This window comes from Chiloscyllium plagiosum, unplaced genomic scaffold (genome assembly GCF_037043375.1).
Source record: "Chiloscyllium plagiosum isolate Xiang-an unplaced genomic scaffold, Cpla_swu_hap1 HiC_scaffold_13, whole genome shotgun sequence".
NCBI lineage: Eukaryota > Metazoa > Chordata > Chondrichthyes > Orectolobiformes > Hemiscylliidae > Chiloscyllium > Chiloscyllium plagiosum.
The window spans coordinates 11,910,082-11,925,667 of NW_028270151.1; positions in this window are offsets into that span (position 1 = coordinate 11,910,082).

Below are 15,586 nucleotides of genomic sequence, written 5' to 3' on the forward strand. Positions count from 1 at the left end.
TTGAAATCACAAGCTTTTGGAATACTGGTCTTCACCAGATGAAGAAGCAGTGCACCAAAAGCTTGTGGTTTGAAATAAACCTGTTGGACTATAATCTGGTATCATGTGACATTGGAGAACATCGGTGGAGAGAGAAACAATGTTAATGTTTCAAGTTCAGTATAGCTCTTCTTCAGTTCTGAGGAATTCACATGAGACTCGAAGTGTTAACTCTGTTTCTCTCTCCACTGAGGCTTGCAGATCTGCTGAGTTTTTCCAGCATGCCCTGTATCCGCCCTGTAACCACTGTCTGCTTTGATGCAGTGGCTAAAATATGAATAATACAGCAGGCCGTAATGGAATAGTGAAATCACCAGTGATGCCAAAATACTGAGCATTCATCTGCATGATGCGCAGAGTATGAAAACACATCAATTGTTTATTCAGGACATGGTACCCTTTGCATGTGGGATATATTTCTACATTTAGATGCAACACTACAAACCCACAGTGAGCAGCAGCAGCTGCCCCTTGCCCTGAAAAGCCACATTCATGTGTCAACTTTGCTCTCGAACCAGAGAGAATGTCAGTCCCCTCTGCACATCTCAGCATAACGACAGGTTTTTTTTTTGTTTCCTAACTGCTCCAGCCTCTGAAAATCCCAATCCAAAAACGATTTTATGCACAATTGTCTTCACAGCTTCTGGTGATGCTCCCCTTATTCTTACTCTGAACTTCCAGGTCTGCCTGCAAGTTGAGTCATAGAGACCTGCAGAACTGAGAAAAGTCCCTTCTGCCCATCAAATCTGTGACTAGTCAAAAACAATGATCTAACTATTCCTGTCTCATTTTCTAGCATTTGGCCCATTGTCTTGACATTGCAAGTGCACATCTCAGTACTGATTAAATGTTACAAAGATTTCTGCCTCTACCTTACAGGCAAAGTTAAAAATCATACAACACCAGGTTATAGTCCAACAGGTCTATTTGGAAGCACTAGCTTTAGAAGCGCTGCTTCTTCATCACTTCACAACCACCAGTTGGACTATAACCTGGTATTGTGTGATTTTTAACTTTGTCCACTTCAGTCCAACACCGTCACCTCCACATCACCCTTACAGGCAATGACAGCCAGATTCCCACCACCCTCTGATTGAAAAATCTTTCCTCTAAATGTCCTGTCCCTTACCTTAAGTCTACGTCCCCTGGACATAGATTGGTCCATCAAAGGGAGAAGTTTCTTCCTGTCTATTCCCCTCAGAATTTCATACTTCTCAATCATGTCCCCTCTCAATCGCCTCTGCTCTGAGGAAAACAACCCCAATTTCTGTCCAATTTCTCTTCATAACTAAAACTCTCCATCGGTCTTGATGTGGTCTCCTCTACATTGGGGAGACTGGGTGCCAACTCACAGAATGTTTCAGGGAACATCTCTGGGACACACGCACCAAACAACCCCATCGCCTTGTGGCTGACCACTTCAATTCTCCCTCCCATTCCAGCAAGGACACTCAAGGCCTGGGTTTCCTCCACCGCCAAATCCAAGCCACCCGACGCCTGGAGGAAGAACGCCTCATGTTCCGCCTTGGGACCTTCCACCCACACAATATCAACGTCAATTTCACCTGATTCCTCAACTCCCCTAGCCCCACCTCATCCCAGATCCAACCCTCCAACCCAGCACTGCCCTTTTGACCTGTCCCCCCGTCCATCTTCCTTCCCACATATCCACTCCACCATCCCCACCAACCTATCGCAATCAATCTCCACTTACATCTACCTATCACTTTCCCAGCTACCTTATTCTAACCCTACCTTCCTATTTATTTCTCAGCTCCCTTACCACTCCCCACACATTCCTGATGAAGGGCTTATGCCTGAAACTTCACGTCTCCTGCTCCTCGGATGCTGCCTGACCTGCTGTGCCTTTCCAGTGCCACACGTTTTTGACTCTGACTCTCCAGCATCTGCAGTCCTCCCTCTTTCCTAAAACTCTTCAGCCCAGGCAACATCCTGGTATCTCTGGAAAAGCTCAGCAGTGGAGAGAAATCAGAGTTAACATTTCAGGTTGAGTCCAAAATTTTAACTCACATCACAATCCATTCCAGGAGTGCTAATTCAGGCCAGCCAATGTCTGCTCAGATGTAAAGATGGGTTTCAACTGAAGCAGTTATTCTGAGAGTGGTACTGCTAAAATCTGTCTTAGAAGCTGACTGACATCAGAACATGGAGAACGTGAGGACTGCAGATGCTGGAGATCAGAGCTGAAAATGTGTTGCTGGAAAGGTGCAGCAGGTCAGGCAGCATCCAAGGAGCAGGAGAATCGATGTTTCGGGCATGAGCCCTTCAAACGTTGATTCTCCTGCTCCTTGGATGCTGCCTGACCTGCTGTGCTTTTCCAGCAACACATTTTCAGCTGACATGAGAACATGCCCCTCTAAATTCTTCTGGTGCACATTCCTGAAATCAATGCTGATACTCTCATTAAAATAGCATCTGTCAGTGACTGCATGCAAAATTTCCACATCCAATGCCAATTCCATTTTGTTTTAAAAACTGCATCTTTGCTGCCAAATATTTGGGGCGTGTCTGGTTCAGAATGTTTTGACCCTTGTGTTTTGACATTCAGGAGCTGCAAGAGGGTCGTGACCACAGTTTGTACACAACATAATCACAGTGACCTTCAGATTCACTGGAGGGTAATCGACCCTCATTTGCTCAAGTTCTCCATCACCGAGGAGTACACCAATTAGAGAGTAGCTTCCCCCGCCCTCCCACCTCAGCAAGCATGCTGTACATTGCATGTCATGTGGGGTAACCTAACTGGCTTTACAGCACTGTGAAGTCAAAAAGTTTGTTTTGGAAGATCCTGTAAACTATGCAATTATTGCTTCCATCTGTTCGGTGTAAGTGCTGGGGATGAGAGTCTTCCCCAGTGTTCCCTGTGATTTACCATGAGCACTGCTCGGGGAGCACTGCCAACGGTGTTCAGGTAGTACTTGTCAATGTAGAGAAAACAGATTGTGCGTGTGTGCTCCATGAGGGATGGCAGATATTTTTTTTTACATTAGCACAACAGAAAATTAAATAGTTTGTCTGAAACAGAATAATAAACATAAATAGATATCTGAAGCTCTGTTGCACTGAGCAATTTAGCTGGATTATATATTAATTGTGCGAACATCTGTGGAAGTACCCATTTCTCATGTTTTATTTTAATCAATGCTTTATTGTCTATGTGTCCTGACTTAAGTATAAAAGGTGACTGAGTCAAATATGACTTTGGAATTGAACTGCTTTCTGGTATAATTGAGATCAAAGTTTACATTGGATCAAGTGTGCTTGAGATAGCGTGTACTATAAGGGTTAAACTAGAAAAATGGATGTCACTGGAGTTTTTGTTTACCCTGAAGAATGCTCTTTTCTGCTCAACAAAGTATTTGACTTTATTTCCCATGTGGAGCTTATGGGGTTGAAATGATCGTCCATGCACTCTTTGGCTGAACGTAGCTCTGCTACAATTTAGAAAATTAAAACCAAGTTTGCCATGAGGAACAATCCCGGCCAGCGGTGATTTGGGCTGGATTTCACCCAACCCATGTCAATTAATATTGACCGCATTATACCTTCTGGGATAAGTAGCATTGGTAAATTATAGATCAGCTGCAAGTATTGGGAACTATTCCATTTGGAAGTCAGATTAGTGTAAAGCTGCCAGATGTAAGCATTTCTGAAAGGATCAGGAATGCTCACAATACATCTGGTGATGCAGAACAAGAATAAAATATGAAAATATCTGAATTGTTTGATTCAGGCCCCAGATTCTGATGTGGAAGAGCTGTCAGGACTTTATAGGGAGGGGAGAACAATAGTTAATAAACATGGAATGTGGTCTGGACAGAGCAATAAACTGGGAATTTGGGAAAGAGGCTGTTGGTGAGTAATTAATAAGTTGTTCTGCTTACAATAAATAGTTTGCAAAGTGAAGGTATGGCAGGACAGCTTATCCCAGTGCGAATGTGCAGTTTGTGACACATGAGAAGCAATGGAGACACTGCGTGACTTAGACAATCATGTCTGCAGGAAGTGTCACCAGTTGCAGATATCTGATTTTGGAACTCAAAAAGCAACTGGAGTCACTATGGTGCATCTGTGAGGCAGAGAGCTAAGTGGATAAGGAGGGAGTCACACCATAGTTTGGGAGCATGCAGGCAGAGAGAGGATGGGTGACCACCAAGCAGTCTAAGAGAACCAGGTAATAACACAGAGGTCCTTTGAGAGAATCTCATTTGTTAACCTCAGCTTTCCATTCTGGATATTGGTGTGGGTGATAGTTCCTTGGATGAGTGCCGTCCAGAGCTAAATCTGTGGCAGAGGAGATTTTGGGTCTGGCCAGTAGAGTATGTTCAGTCCCAGTGGGCAGTGTCAGGTCCTGGGAAAACACAAGTACAGCAGTGGGAGAGGGGGGTAACTATCATGTCACAAGGGTAAAGTGGTTCTGGCAGCAGAGGTCTTCAAGTTCCAGTGCAGATGGGGTGCCAGGTCCAATCATGGAAAGTATCAGATCTCAGCAGGAGAGGAGGTACTGGAACCACAGGTGGAGAGTTTCTGGTCCTGGGGGCCAGGAGAAAAGTGTCATGTCCTGGGCAGAGAGGGAGAGCGTTGAATCAGTCTTGGGGAGGTGTAAGGTGTCTAGGAAGGTGTAATTGATTTGGGGGTGGGGTGGAGATTTTGGTAACTTGGAGAATCAGTTTGGAAGCAGGCCCATCGAATCCACACCGACCTTCTGAAGAGCATACTCTGCCTATGCCTGTAACTACTATGGGCAGTCCACCTAACCCGCACATCTTTGGACTGTTGGAGGAAACCGGAGCACCTGGAGAAACCCACGCAAACACAGGGAGAATGTGCAAACTCCACACAGAGAGTCGCCTAAGGGCGGAATTGAACCCAGGGCTTAGTGCTGTGAGGCAGCAGTACTAGCTACTGAGACACCATGCCACCCCAGTGGATAGTTGCTCAGGAGTTAGACTTTGTTTTTGATATTCTGATTTTTTCTCAGTATCTGTTAATTTAATAGCAGTGGAACCCTCTGAATTCTGACTTGTTTAACTGAGTACTTTTGGAGGGTCCCAGGCTGAGGGAAATTGTCCATCACCATTTTGAATTTCCATCGGAGGTCACTATGTTGGAAATCCCTCAGGCTCCCAAAACACAACTCCCATCTGTGCTGCAAAATTTAGCCTTCAGAAAATTCAATGTTGCTACGAGAGATGTACTACTAAGACTTTATAAAGCTCTAGTTAGGCCCCATTTGGAGTACTGTGTCCAGTTTTGGTCCCCACACCTCAGGAAGGACATACTGGCACTGGAACGTGTCCAGCGGAGATTCACACGGATGATCCCTGGAATGACAGGTCTAACATATGAGGAACGGCTGAGGATACTGGGATTGTATTCATTGGAGTTTAGAAGATTAAGGGGAGACTTAATAGAGACGTACAAAATAATACATGGCTTGGAAAAGGTGGATGCTAGGAAATTGTTTCAGTTAAACGAGGAGACTAGGACCCGTGGACACAGCCTTAGAATTAGAGGGGGTCATTTCAGAACAGAAATGCGGAGACATTTCTTCAGCCAGAGAGTGGTGGGCCTGTGGAATTCATTGCCACGGAATGCAGTGGAAGCCGGGACGCTAAATGTCTTCAAGGCCGAGATTGATAGATTCTTGTTGTCTCGAGGAATTAAGGGCTACGGGGAGAAACCTGGAAAGTGGAGCTGAAATGCGCATCAGCCATGATTGAATGGCGGAGTGGACTCGATGGGCCGAATAGCCTTACTTCCACTCCTATGTCTTATGGTCTTATGGTCTTATGGAGCAAAGTGGAGAGGCTTGCTTGCTGCAGTCTATGTATGCAAAAAATACTGAAAATGGCAATAGGCTGAGGGGTGATCTTATAGAAATCATGAGGGGCATGGATAGGGTACATAGACGTGATCTTTTCCCTGGAGTGGGGGAATCAAAACTAGAGGGCATAGGTTTAGGGTGAGAGGGGAAAGATTTAAGAAGGACCTAAGGGATAATGTTTTCATGCAGAAGGTGATGCCTGTATGGAATGAGCTGCCCAAGGAAATGGTGGAGGCTGGTACAATTACAACATTTAAAAGGCATCTGGATGAGTATATGAATAGGAAGGGTTTAGAGGGATATGGGCCAAGTGCTGGCAAATTGGGCTAGATTAATTTAGGATATTTGGTTGGTGTGGATGATTTGGATGGAAGGGTCTGTTTCCATGCTGTACATCTCTATGACCCTACAATGTGCAGAAAGCATTAGATGGTGCAAAATGTTATGGCAGATTTGTCTGATGTTTCGTGTAGGAACATTGGGCTGTAGCATAAACTGGGGACGGTGGGGTATTTACAAAAAAGATAAGAGAGCAATAGAGTGTGTGAACAAGAATCAATTCTCTAAGAGCTGAAACTAAAAGACATAACAGCACACCTGGTTATTCTGTGACATCATTATGCAGCTCACTCCCTGACTCCCAAACCCTGCCCAGTATTGAAAGGATATAAGCAGGGGACTAATGGAATACTCTCCTCTTGCCTGGGTGAGTCTAGCTTTCTATCAATAGTTAAGGAGAGCAACTCTTTCAAGGCAAAGGAGCTTGTTTGATCAGCACCCGAACAACCACCTTAGAACATAGAACATAGAACATAGAACAATACAGCACAGAACCTGCCCTTCGGCCCACGATATTGTGCCGAACATTTGTCCTAGCTTAAGCACCCATCCATGTATCTATCCAATTGCCGCTTAAAGTTCGCCAATGATTCTGACTCTGCCACTCCCACAGGCAGCGCATTCCATGCCCCCACCACTCTCTGGGTAAAGAATCTACCCCTGACATCTCCCCTATACCTTCCACCCTTCACCTTAAATTTATGTCCCCTTGTAACACTCTGTTGTATCCAGGGAAAAAGTCTCTGACTGTCTACTCTATCTATTCCCCTGATCATCTTATAAACCTCTATCAAGTCACCCCTCATCCTTCTCTGTTCCAATGAGAAATGGCCTAGCACTCTCAACCTATCCTCGTACGACCTATTCTTGATTCCAGACACCATCCTGGTAAATCTCCTCTGCACCCTCTCCAAAGCTTCCACATCTTTCCTAAAGTGAGGCGACCAGAACTGCACACAGTACTCCAAATGTGGCCTAACCAAGGTCCTTTACAGCTGCAACATCACCTCACGACTCTTGAATTCAATCCCTCTGCTAATGAACGCTAATACACCATAGGCCTTCTTACAAGCTCTGTCCACCTGAGTGGCAACTTTCAAAGATCTATGAACATAGACCCCAAGATCCCTCTGTTCCTCCACCTCACTAAGAACCCTACCGTTAACCCTGTATTCCACATTCTTATTTGTCTTTCCAAAATGGACAACCTCACACTTGACAGGGTTGAACTCCATTTGCCACTCCTCAGCCCAGCTCTGCATCATATCTAAGTCCCTTTTCAGCCGACAACAGCCCTCCTCACTATCCACAACTCCACCAATCTTCGTATCGTCTGCAAATTTACCCTTCGACTCCCTCTTCCAAGTCATTAATAAAAATTACAAACAGCAGAGGACCCAGAACTGATCCCTACAGAATTCCACTTGTAACTGGGTTCCAGGCTGAATATTTACTATCCACCACCACTTGCTGACTTCGACCAGTTAGCCAGTTCTCTATCCAACTGGCCAAACTTGCCACTATCCCATGCCTCCTGACTTTCCGCATAAGCCTACCATGGGGAACCATATCAAATGCCTTACTAAAATCGATGTACACTACATCCACTGCTCTACCCTCATCCACATGCTTGGTCACCTCCTCAAAGAATTCAATAAGACTTGTAAGGCAAGACCTACCCCTCACAAATCCATGCTGGCTGTCTCGAATCAAGCAGTGTCTTTCCAGATACTCATAAATCCTATCCCTCAGTCCCCTTTCCATTACTTTGCCTACCACCGAAGTAAGACTAACTGGCCTGTAATTCCTGGGGTTATCCCTATTTCCTTTTTTGAACAGGGGCACAACATTCGCCACTCTCCAGTACCCTGACACCACCCCCATTGACAGTGAAGACGAAAAGATCATTGCCAACGGTTCTGCAATTTCCTCTCTTGCTTCCTACATAATCCTAGGATATATCCCGTCAGGCCCGGGGGACTTGTCTATCCTCAAGTTTTTCAAAATGCCCAACACATCTTCCTTCCTAACAAGTATCTCCTCTAGCTTACCAGTCCGTTTCATACTCTCCTCTTCAACAATACGGTCCTTCTCGTTTGTAAATACTGAAGAAAAGTACTCATTCAAGACCTCTCCTATCTTTTCCGACTCAATACACAGTCTCCCACTACAGTCCTTGATTGGACCTACCCTCGTTCTCGTCATTCTCATATTTCTCATATACGCATAAAAGGCCTTGGGGTTATCCTTGATCCTACCCGCCAAAGATTTTTCATGCCCTCTCTTAGCTCTCCTAATCCCTTTCTTCAGCTCCCTCCACGCTATCCTGTATCCCTCCAATGCTCTGTCTGAACTTTGTTTCCTCAACCTTATGTAAGCCTCCTTCTTCCTCCTTACAAGACATTCAACCTCCCTCGTCAACCAAGGTTCCCTCACACGACCATCGCTTTCCTGCCTGACAGGTACATACATATCAAGGACACGTCGTATCTGTTCCTTGAAAAAGTTCCACATTTCAATGACATCCTTCCCTGACAGCCTATGCTCCCAATTTATGCTCCTCAGATCCTGTCTTGCAGCATCGTATTTACCCTTCCCCCAATTGTAAAACCTACCCTGTTGCATGCACCTATCTCTCTCCATAATCAAGGTGAAAGTCACAGAATTGTGGTCACCATCACCAAAATGCTCACACACTAACAAGCCCATCACTTGTCCCGGTTCGTTACCAAGTACCAAATCCAATATGGCCTCCCCTCTGGTCGGACAATCTACATACTGAGTTAGAAAAGCTTCCTGGACACACTGCACAAACACCGCCCCGTCCAATCTACTTGATCTAAAGAGCTTCCAATCAATATTTGGGAAGTTGAAATCACCCATGACTACTACCCTGTGGCTTCTGCACCTTTCCAAAATCTGTTTCTCCACATCTCTGCTGCTATTGGGGGGCCTATAGTAAACACCCAACAAGGTGACTGCTCCTTTCCTATTTCTGACTTCAGCCCATACTACCTCCAAAAGCAGATCCCCCTCGAACTGCCTTTCTGCAGCCGTTATACCATTTCTAATTAGAAACGCCTTCCCCTCCCCCCCAATCTTACTAAAACATCTGTAACCAGGAACCTCCAACAACCATTCCTGTCGCTCTTCTATCCACGTTTCCGTGATGGCCATAACATCGTAATCCCAAGTACCGATCCACGCCTTAAGTTCACCCACCTTATTTCTGATACTCCTTGCGTTGAAGTATACACACTTAAGCCCATCTATGTGCCCGCAAGTATTCCCTGTCAGTGCTACCTTCTCCACAGCCTCCCTACATTCTTGGACATCCTGAAAAACAGCTAATCTACTTGCTGGACTACAAGTCCGGATCCCATCCCCCTGCCAAATTAATTTAACCCCCCCACAAAGAGTGCTAGCAAACCTACCTCCCAGGATATTGGTGCCCTTCTGGTTCAGGTGCAACCCGTCCTGCTTGTACAGGTCCCACCTTCCCCAGAATTCAGTCCAATTGTCCAAATACCTGATGCCCTCCCTCCTACACCATCCTGGCAGCCACGTGTTCAACTGCACTCTCTCCCTATTCCTTGCCTCACTGTCATGTGGCACCGGCAACAACCCAGAGATGACGACTCTGTCCTTCCTAGCTTTTAGCTTCCAGCCTAACTCCCTGAGCTCCTGAATGACCTCCCCATCCCTCTTCCTACCTATGTAGTTGGTGCCAATATGCACCACGACTTCTGGCTGCACTCCCTCCCCCTTAAGGATTCTGAAGACACGGTCCGAGACATCTCGGACCCTGGTACCCGGGAGGCAACAAACCATCCAAACGTCTCGCCCATGTCCACAGAATCGCCTGTCCGTCCCTCTAACTATAGAGTCTCCTATAACTAGCGCTCTCCTCCTCTCCCCCTTGCCCTTCTGAGCCTCAGAGCCGGACCTCGTGCCAGAGACCCGGTCACTGCAGCTTACCCCTGCTAGGCCGTCCCCCCCAACAGTATCCAAAGCGGTATATTTATTGTTGAGGGGAACGACCACAGTGGATCCCTGCACTGCCTGCTACCTCCCCTTCCCACCTCTAACTGTTACCCAGCTACCTCTGATCTCTGGCTTAACCATGTCCCTGTTGCTTCTATCTATCATCCTCTCAGCCTCTCGAATAATCCTCAGTTCATCCAACTCCAGCTCCAGTTCCCTAACGCGGTCTGTGAGGAGCTGGAGCTGGCTGCATTTCCTGCAGATGAAGTCGGCAGGAGCATCGGTGGTCACCCCTACCTGCAGGAGGAACATTCCACTGCCTGCGCTGCCATAACTTTACACTTAGGCTCCAAAGCAAGAACACTAAGTAGCTTACCTGTTCAGCCGACTGAGTCCTTTTTTTTAGGTTAGAGGAGGAAGGAGGGTGGGAGACACTACACGTGTAGTGTCTCGGGTTCCTTCTCCACTCAAACTTCTTACCTTCCCAGAAGCCTCTGTTGACGACTTCCGGGTTCCCGCTTCTAGTTGAAAAAAAAACACAGACTGCGAAAAGAAAAACGTTAATTTAAACTGGTCTCTGCTTACCTTCCGGCTCCCCTCTCTGTGCGCAGCGCTGTAGCACCTTAAACAATTCACTATCTCTGTCACCAGGAAGCAAATCGCACTGTCTATAAGATACACTCCAGCAACTTGCCAAGATTTCTTTGACAAAAAGCAAAATACTGCAGATGCTGGAAGTCTGAAACAAACACAGAGGATGCTGGAGAAGCTCAGCAGGTCTGGCTTCACTTGTGTGGAGAGAAACAGAGTTAATATTTCGAGTCTGGTATGACTGTTCTTCAGAACTGATTTCTTCGACAGCGGCTCCAAAACTTCACCAACTAGAAGAATAAAGTCTGTGGAAAAACTGTGACCTCCAACTCACCCTCCACATCTTTCACTGTCTTGAGTGAAAATGTTCCTCTGTCTTCAGACGTCAAAATCTTGGGACTCCCACCTTAGAGCAGTGAGGAGTTACCTTCACGATAGTCTTCAGTCTTTTCCAAAGGGAGCTGACCCCCAGCATCACAAAGGAATTTAGGGTTAGATGATATGCAGCAGCCCTCTCAGCAATGCTCATGTCTTGTGAATGAATAAATAAAGCAAAAACTACAAAGGTTATGAAGAATGTAATCAGTGAATGTTGATTGGAACATAAGAACACAAGAAGATGAGTTGGCTATTCAGTTTCTCAAACCTGTTCCACCATTTAATGAGATCATGACTGAACTGCCACACGGTGGCACAGTGGTTAGCACTGCTGCCTCCCAGCACCAGAGACCCGGGTTCAATTCCCACCTCAGACAGCTGTCTGTGTGGAGTTTGCACATTCTAACGGGTTTGCTCCGGGTGCTCCAGTTTCCTCCAAAGATGTGCAAGTTAGGTGAATTAGCCATGCTAAATTGCCCATAGTGTTAGGTGAAGGGGTAAACGTAGGGGAATGGGTCTGAGTGAGTTGCTCTTTGGAGGGTTGGTGTGGACTTGTTGGGCCGAAGGGCTTGTTTTCACACTGTAAGTAATACAATCGAATTCCATACACCTGTCTTTTGGCCTATATCTCTTAATACCTTTGCTTAACAAATATTTATTGATTGCAGATTTTAAATTAACAACTAGACTAGTATTCACTACTATTTGTGAAAGAGAGTTACAAACATCAATCACCTTCTGTGTGTGGAGACACTTCCCAAGATCTCTACTGAATGGTCTGGCCATAATTCTCAGACTGTGCCCCCAGTTCTGGAATCCCCAACTAGTGGGAATAGTTTATCCTTACAAAGCTTGTCTTTTCCCCGCTAATATTTTGGAGACTTCAATCAGATCTTGCCTTAACCTTCAAATAACTAGAGAAAACAGGCCCAATTTGTATAATTCTTTTAATCATTTAATCCCTGAAATCCAGGTATCATTCTTGGAAACCTTTGCTGTACTCCCTCCAAGGGCAAATACCCTTCCTAATGTTTAGTCCCCAGATCTGTTCACAATTGAGGAATGCATGGTTTATAACAGCATATTTATATAGCATGTGAGGGGGCATCAGAGAGCATCGCACATATAGAGAGGAATGTGGGGGACCTGACGTACCATCATCATCCATTCCTTTGTCTGTCATTCCCTTTTTCTAGGCTTCATCTTTGCCCATCTGCTCACTCACTCAACTCCACTCCATGTACAGTATAGGGTGTATATCAATCTTTCCTTAGCTATGACCACAGTGTGGAAATAGTCCATTCAGCCCACCGAGTACACACTCACCCCCTGAAGAGTATCCCACCCAGATCCTCTCTCCATTGTCAATCCACCGAAACCACACATCCTTGGGCTGTCAGAGGAAACCAGAGCACCTGGAAGAAACCCACGCAGACACTGGGAGTATGTGCAAGCTCCATACAGACAGTCAGCCAAAGCTGGAATCAAACCCAGGTTCCTGGCACCGTGAGGCAGCGGTGTTAACCACTGAGCCTCCATGCTACTGTGTTCTGAGGAAGGGTCTCTGGACCTGAAACATTAACCCTGCTTTCTCTCCACAGTTGTTGTCAGACCTGTTGAGTTTACTCTACAAATTTCTGTTTTTGTTTAGGAGTCCCAGCATCCACAGTTTAGATTAGATTCTCTACAGTGTGGAAACAGGCCCTTCAGCCCAACAAGTCCACACCGACCCTCCGAAGAGTAACCCATCCAGACCCATTTCCCTCTGACTAATGAACCCAACACTATAGTGCAATTTAGCATGGCCAATTCACCTGGCCTGCACATCTTTGTGATTGTGGGAGTTTGTGGGGAGATAGTCGCCCGAGGCTGGAATCGAACCTGGGACCTTGGTGCTGTGAGGCAGCAGTGCTAACCACTGAGCCACCGTGCCGTTCTCCATTTTATTTCAATATTTCAGAGGATACGACACTGAGTTTATTTTGACAGTGCATGCCAAATGAGTTTATACTGCTGCTTGTTACAGACTGAAGGGGGGCAATGATACAACCCTAACATGATTTCTCTCACAGAGATTTCACAGCAATTCATTTCTAGCAGTGCCAAGAGCAGAGTCCGCTTGAGCACCCTGATCTTATGGCATCAGCGGTAGCTCACTTTAATAGTGCTGCTCTCACAGGAACAATGAGTTTGCTCCACGTGGGTCGAAGATTTTCTCATCAGGAACAGCCAGTTGGGGGAAAAAAAACCTTATTGTCAAAACCAGACACCATGTTTCTTTGAAGGGAATGAAACAAACAAATATTTATAAACAAAATAATTGCACAGGAGAATTACTGTGCTGTTATCAATGCCAAATACTGTGATAATAGGACTAGTACTCTTCGTTTTATCACACAGGAGACTTCAAACTTGTGCCCAGATAATTTAATTTTATGCAGGAAAGGACAAAGATAAAGGTAATTTAATGCGTGCAATTAGCATTAGCTGGTGGTTTGCTAATGCATGTTTTTTTGTGTGTGTGTGTGAAAGTTTCCTTTCCCTGCTGTGCTTCCAAGATTAGAAGATGACCCATACAGAGCAAATATTCACCTGCGTGGCTACATCATTGCCGGGCCAGAATTTCAGAACAGGCCTCTGTTTGAAGGATTATAGTGTTGTTACAAAGAATGATGCCTCAAACAGGGTTTGTTTGTAGGTTGTCGGATAGAAAACAGCACTAGACTGAAAGCCATGCACAGAAGGAAAAAGGCATAGTGATGCAGAAGCTGAGGAGGACCCAGTGGGGAATAGGTGTCCAGCTGATCTCTGCTAAATCCGGAGCAACAGGCAGAAGACTTAATCTGCAGGCACTGCATGCCCAGAAAAGCCGAAACAGATGAGAGTTGGAAAGGAAAGGGGCTATACACTTCAGTTCGACTTATTGCTTGAGAAACTTGGGCTGGTTTTGTATTTGCATGAGATTTAATTGTCAAGCACCAACCTAAAATACCTCAACACCTAAAAAACCTCGAAAAAGAAGCAGCTGTTACAGCCAGAAATGTTTCACGTCCTCCATCTTGGATTACCCAGAATCCGTCACTCCAGCTTATGTTACCGTCTAATGTTCGAAAGGATTTATAAGTTACATTGAGTACACAGGCTCAGGCATACTGTCGTTTGCAATGAGGAATGTTTTTGCATTCTGTCCCTTTGAGGAATCAAAAAAAGACGATATGTTTACTAACCCTCGTCACTTCACCTTGGTGAGGAGGTTTACAGAAGTGATGTCCATGGTAATTGATGAAGCCATTGCCTGAGTGGAGCATAGACAGGACAATTCGGTGAGGTTTGTTAATGGAGTCATAGAGTCATACAGCACGGAAACAGACCCTTCGGTCCAACTAGTCCATGCTGACCAGATTACCTAAACTGAACTAGTCTCATTTGTCTGTGTTTGGCCCATTTCCCTCTAAATCTTTCATATCCAGATACCTGTTCAATGTAACTTTCCCACCTCCACCACTTCCTCTGGCAGCTCTTTCCATATAACCACCCAGTGCACAAAAAAGTAGTCCCTCTGGTACCTTTTAAATCTTTCCCCTCTCACCTTAAATATACGCCTGCTCGCTTTGAACTTCCCTACACTAGGGAAAAGACCTTGTCTATTTACCCTATCCATGCCACCTCATGATTGTATAAACTTCTATTATGTCACCCCTCAGGTTTCTACACTCCAGGGAAATAGGTCCCAGCCTACCCAACTTTCGTTTAGCACCTCTCTGATCTCCGCAGGGTCCACACAGCAACTTCCCAGTTCTGTCTTTAACTGGCCCTATTCCTACCCTCGTATTTCCTCACATTCCTATAGAAAGCTTTTTGGTTCTCCTTTATTTCTCTATTCCTGATGAAGGGCTTTTGCCCGAAACATCGATTTTCCTGCTCCTCGGATGCTGCCTGACCTGCTGTGCTTTTCCAGCACCACTCTAATTTAGACTCTGGTTTCCAGCATCTGCAGTCCTTGTTTTTACCCAGCCTACCCAGCCTCTCCTTATAACTCAAACTCTCTAGTCTCAGTAACATCCTTGCAAATCTTTTTTGGACTCTTTCCAATTTTATGACATCCTTCCATAAGCATGGTGACCAGAATTGTGTGCATTCCTCCAAATGTGGCCTTACCAATGTCTTGTACAGCCATAACATGACATCCCACCTCCTGTCCTCAATATTCTGACCACTGAAGGCAAGTGTGTTAAACACTTTCTTCACCACCCTGGCTACCTGGAGGGAAGTATCATTGAAACCATATTCAGAACCTGGTTATCCTTCACTCCATTGATTTTCATGATTGGGCAAAAATGAGAAAATCAGGGAATCAAAGGATATAGGGAAAGGCAGGAAAATGGGGTTGAAGTTGAAGATCATCAG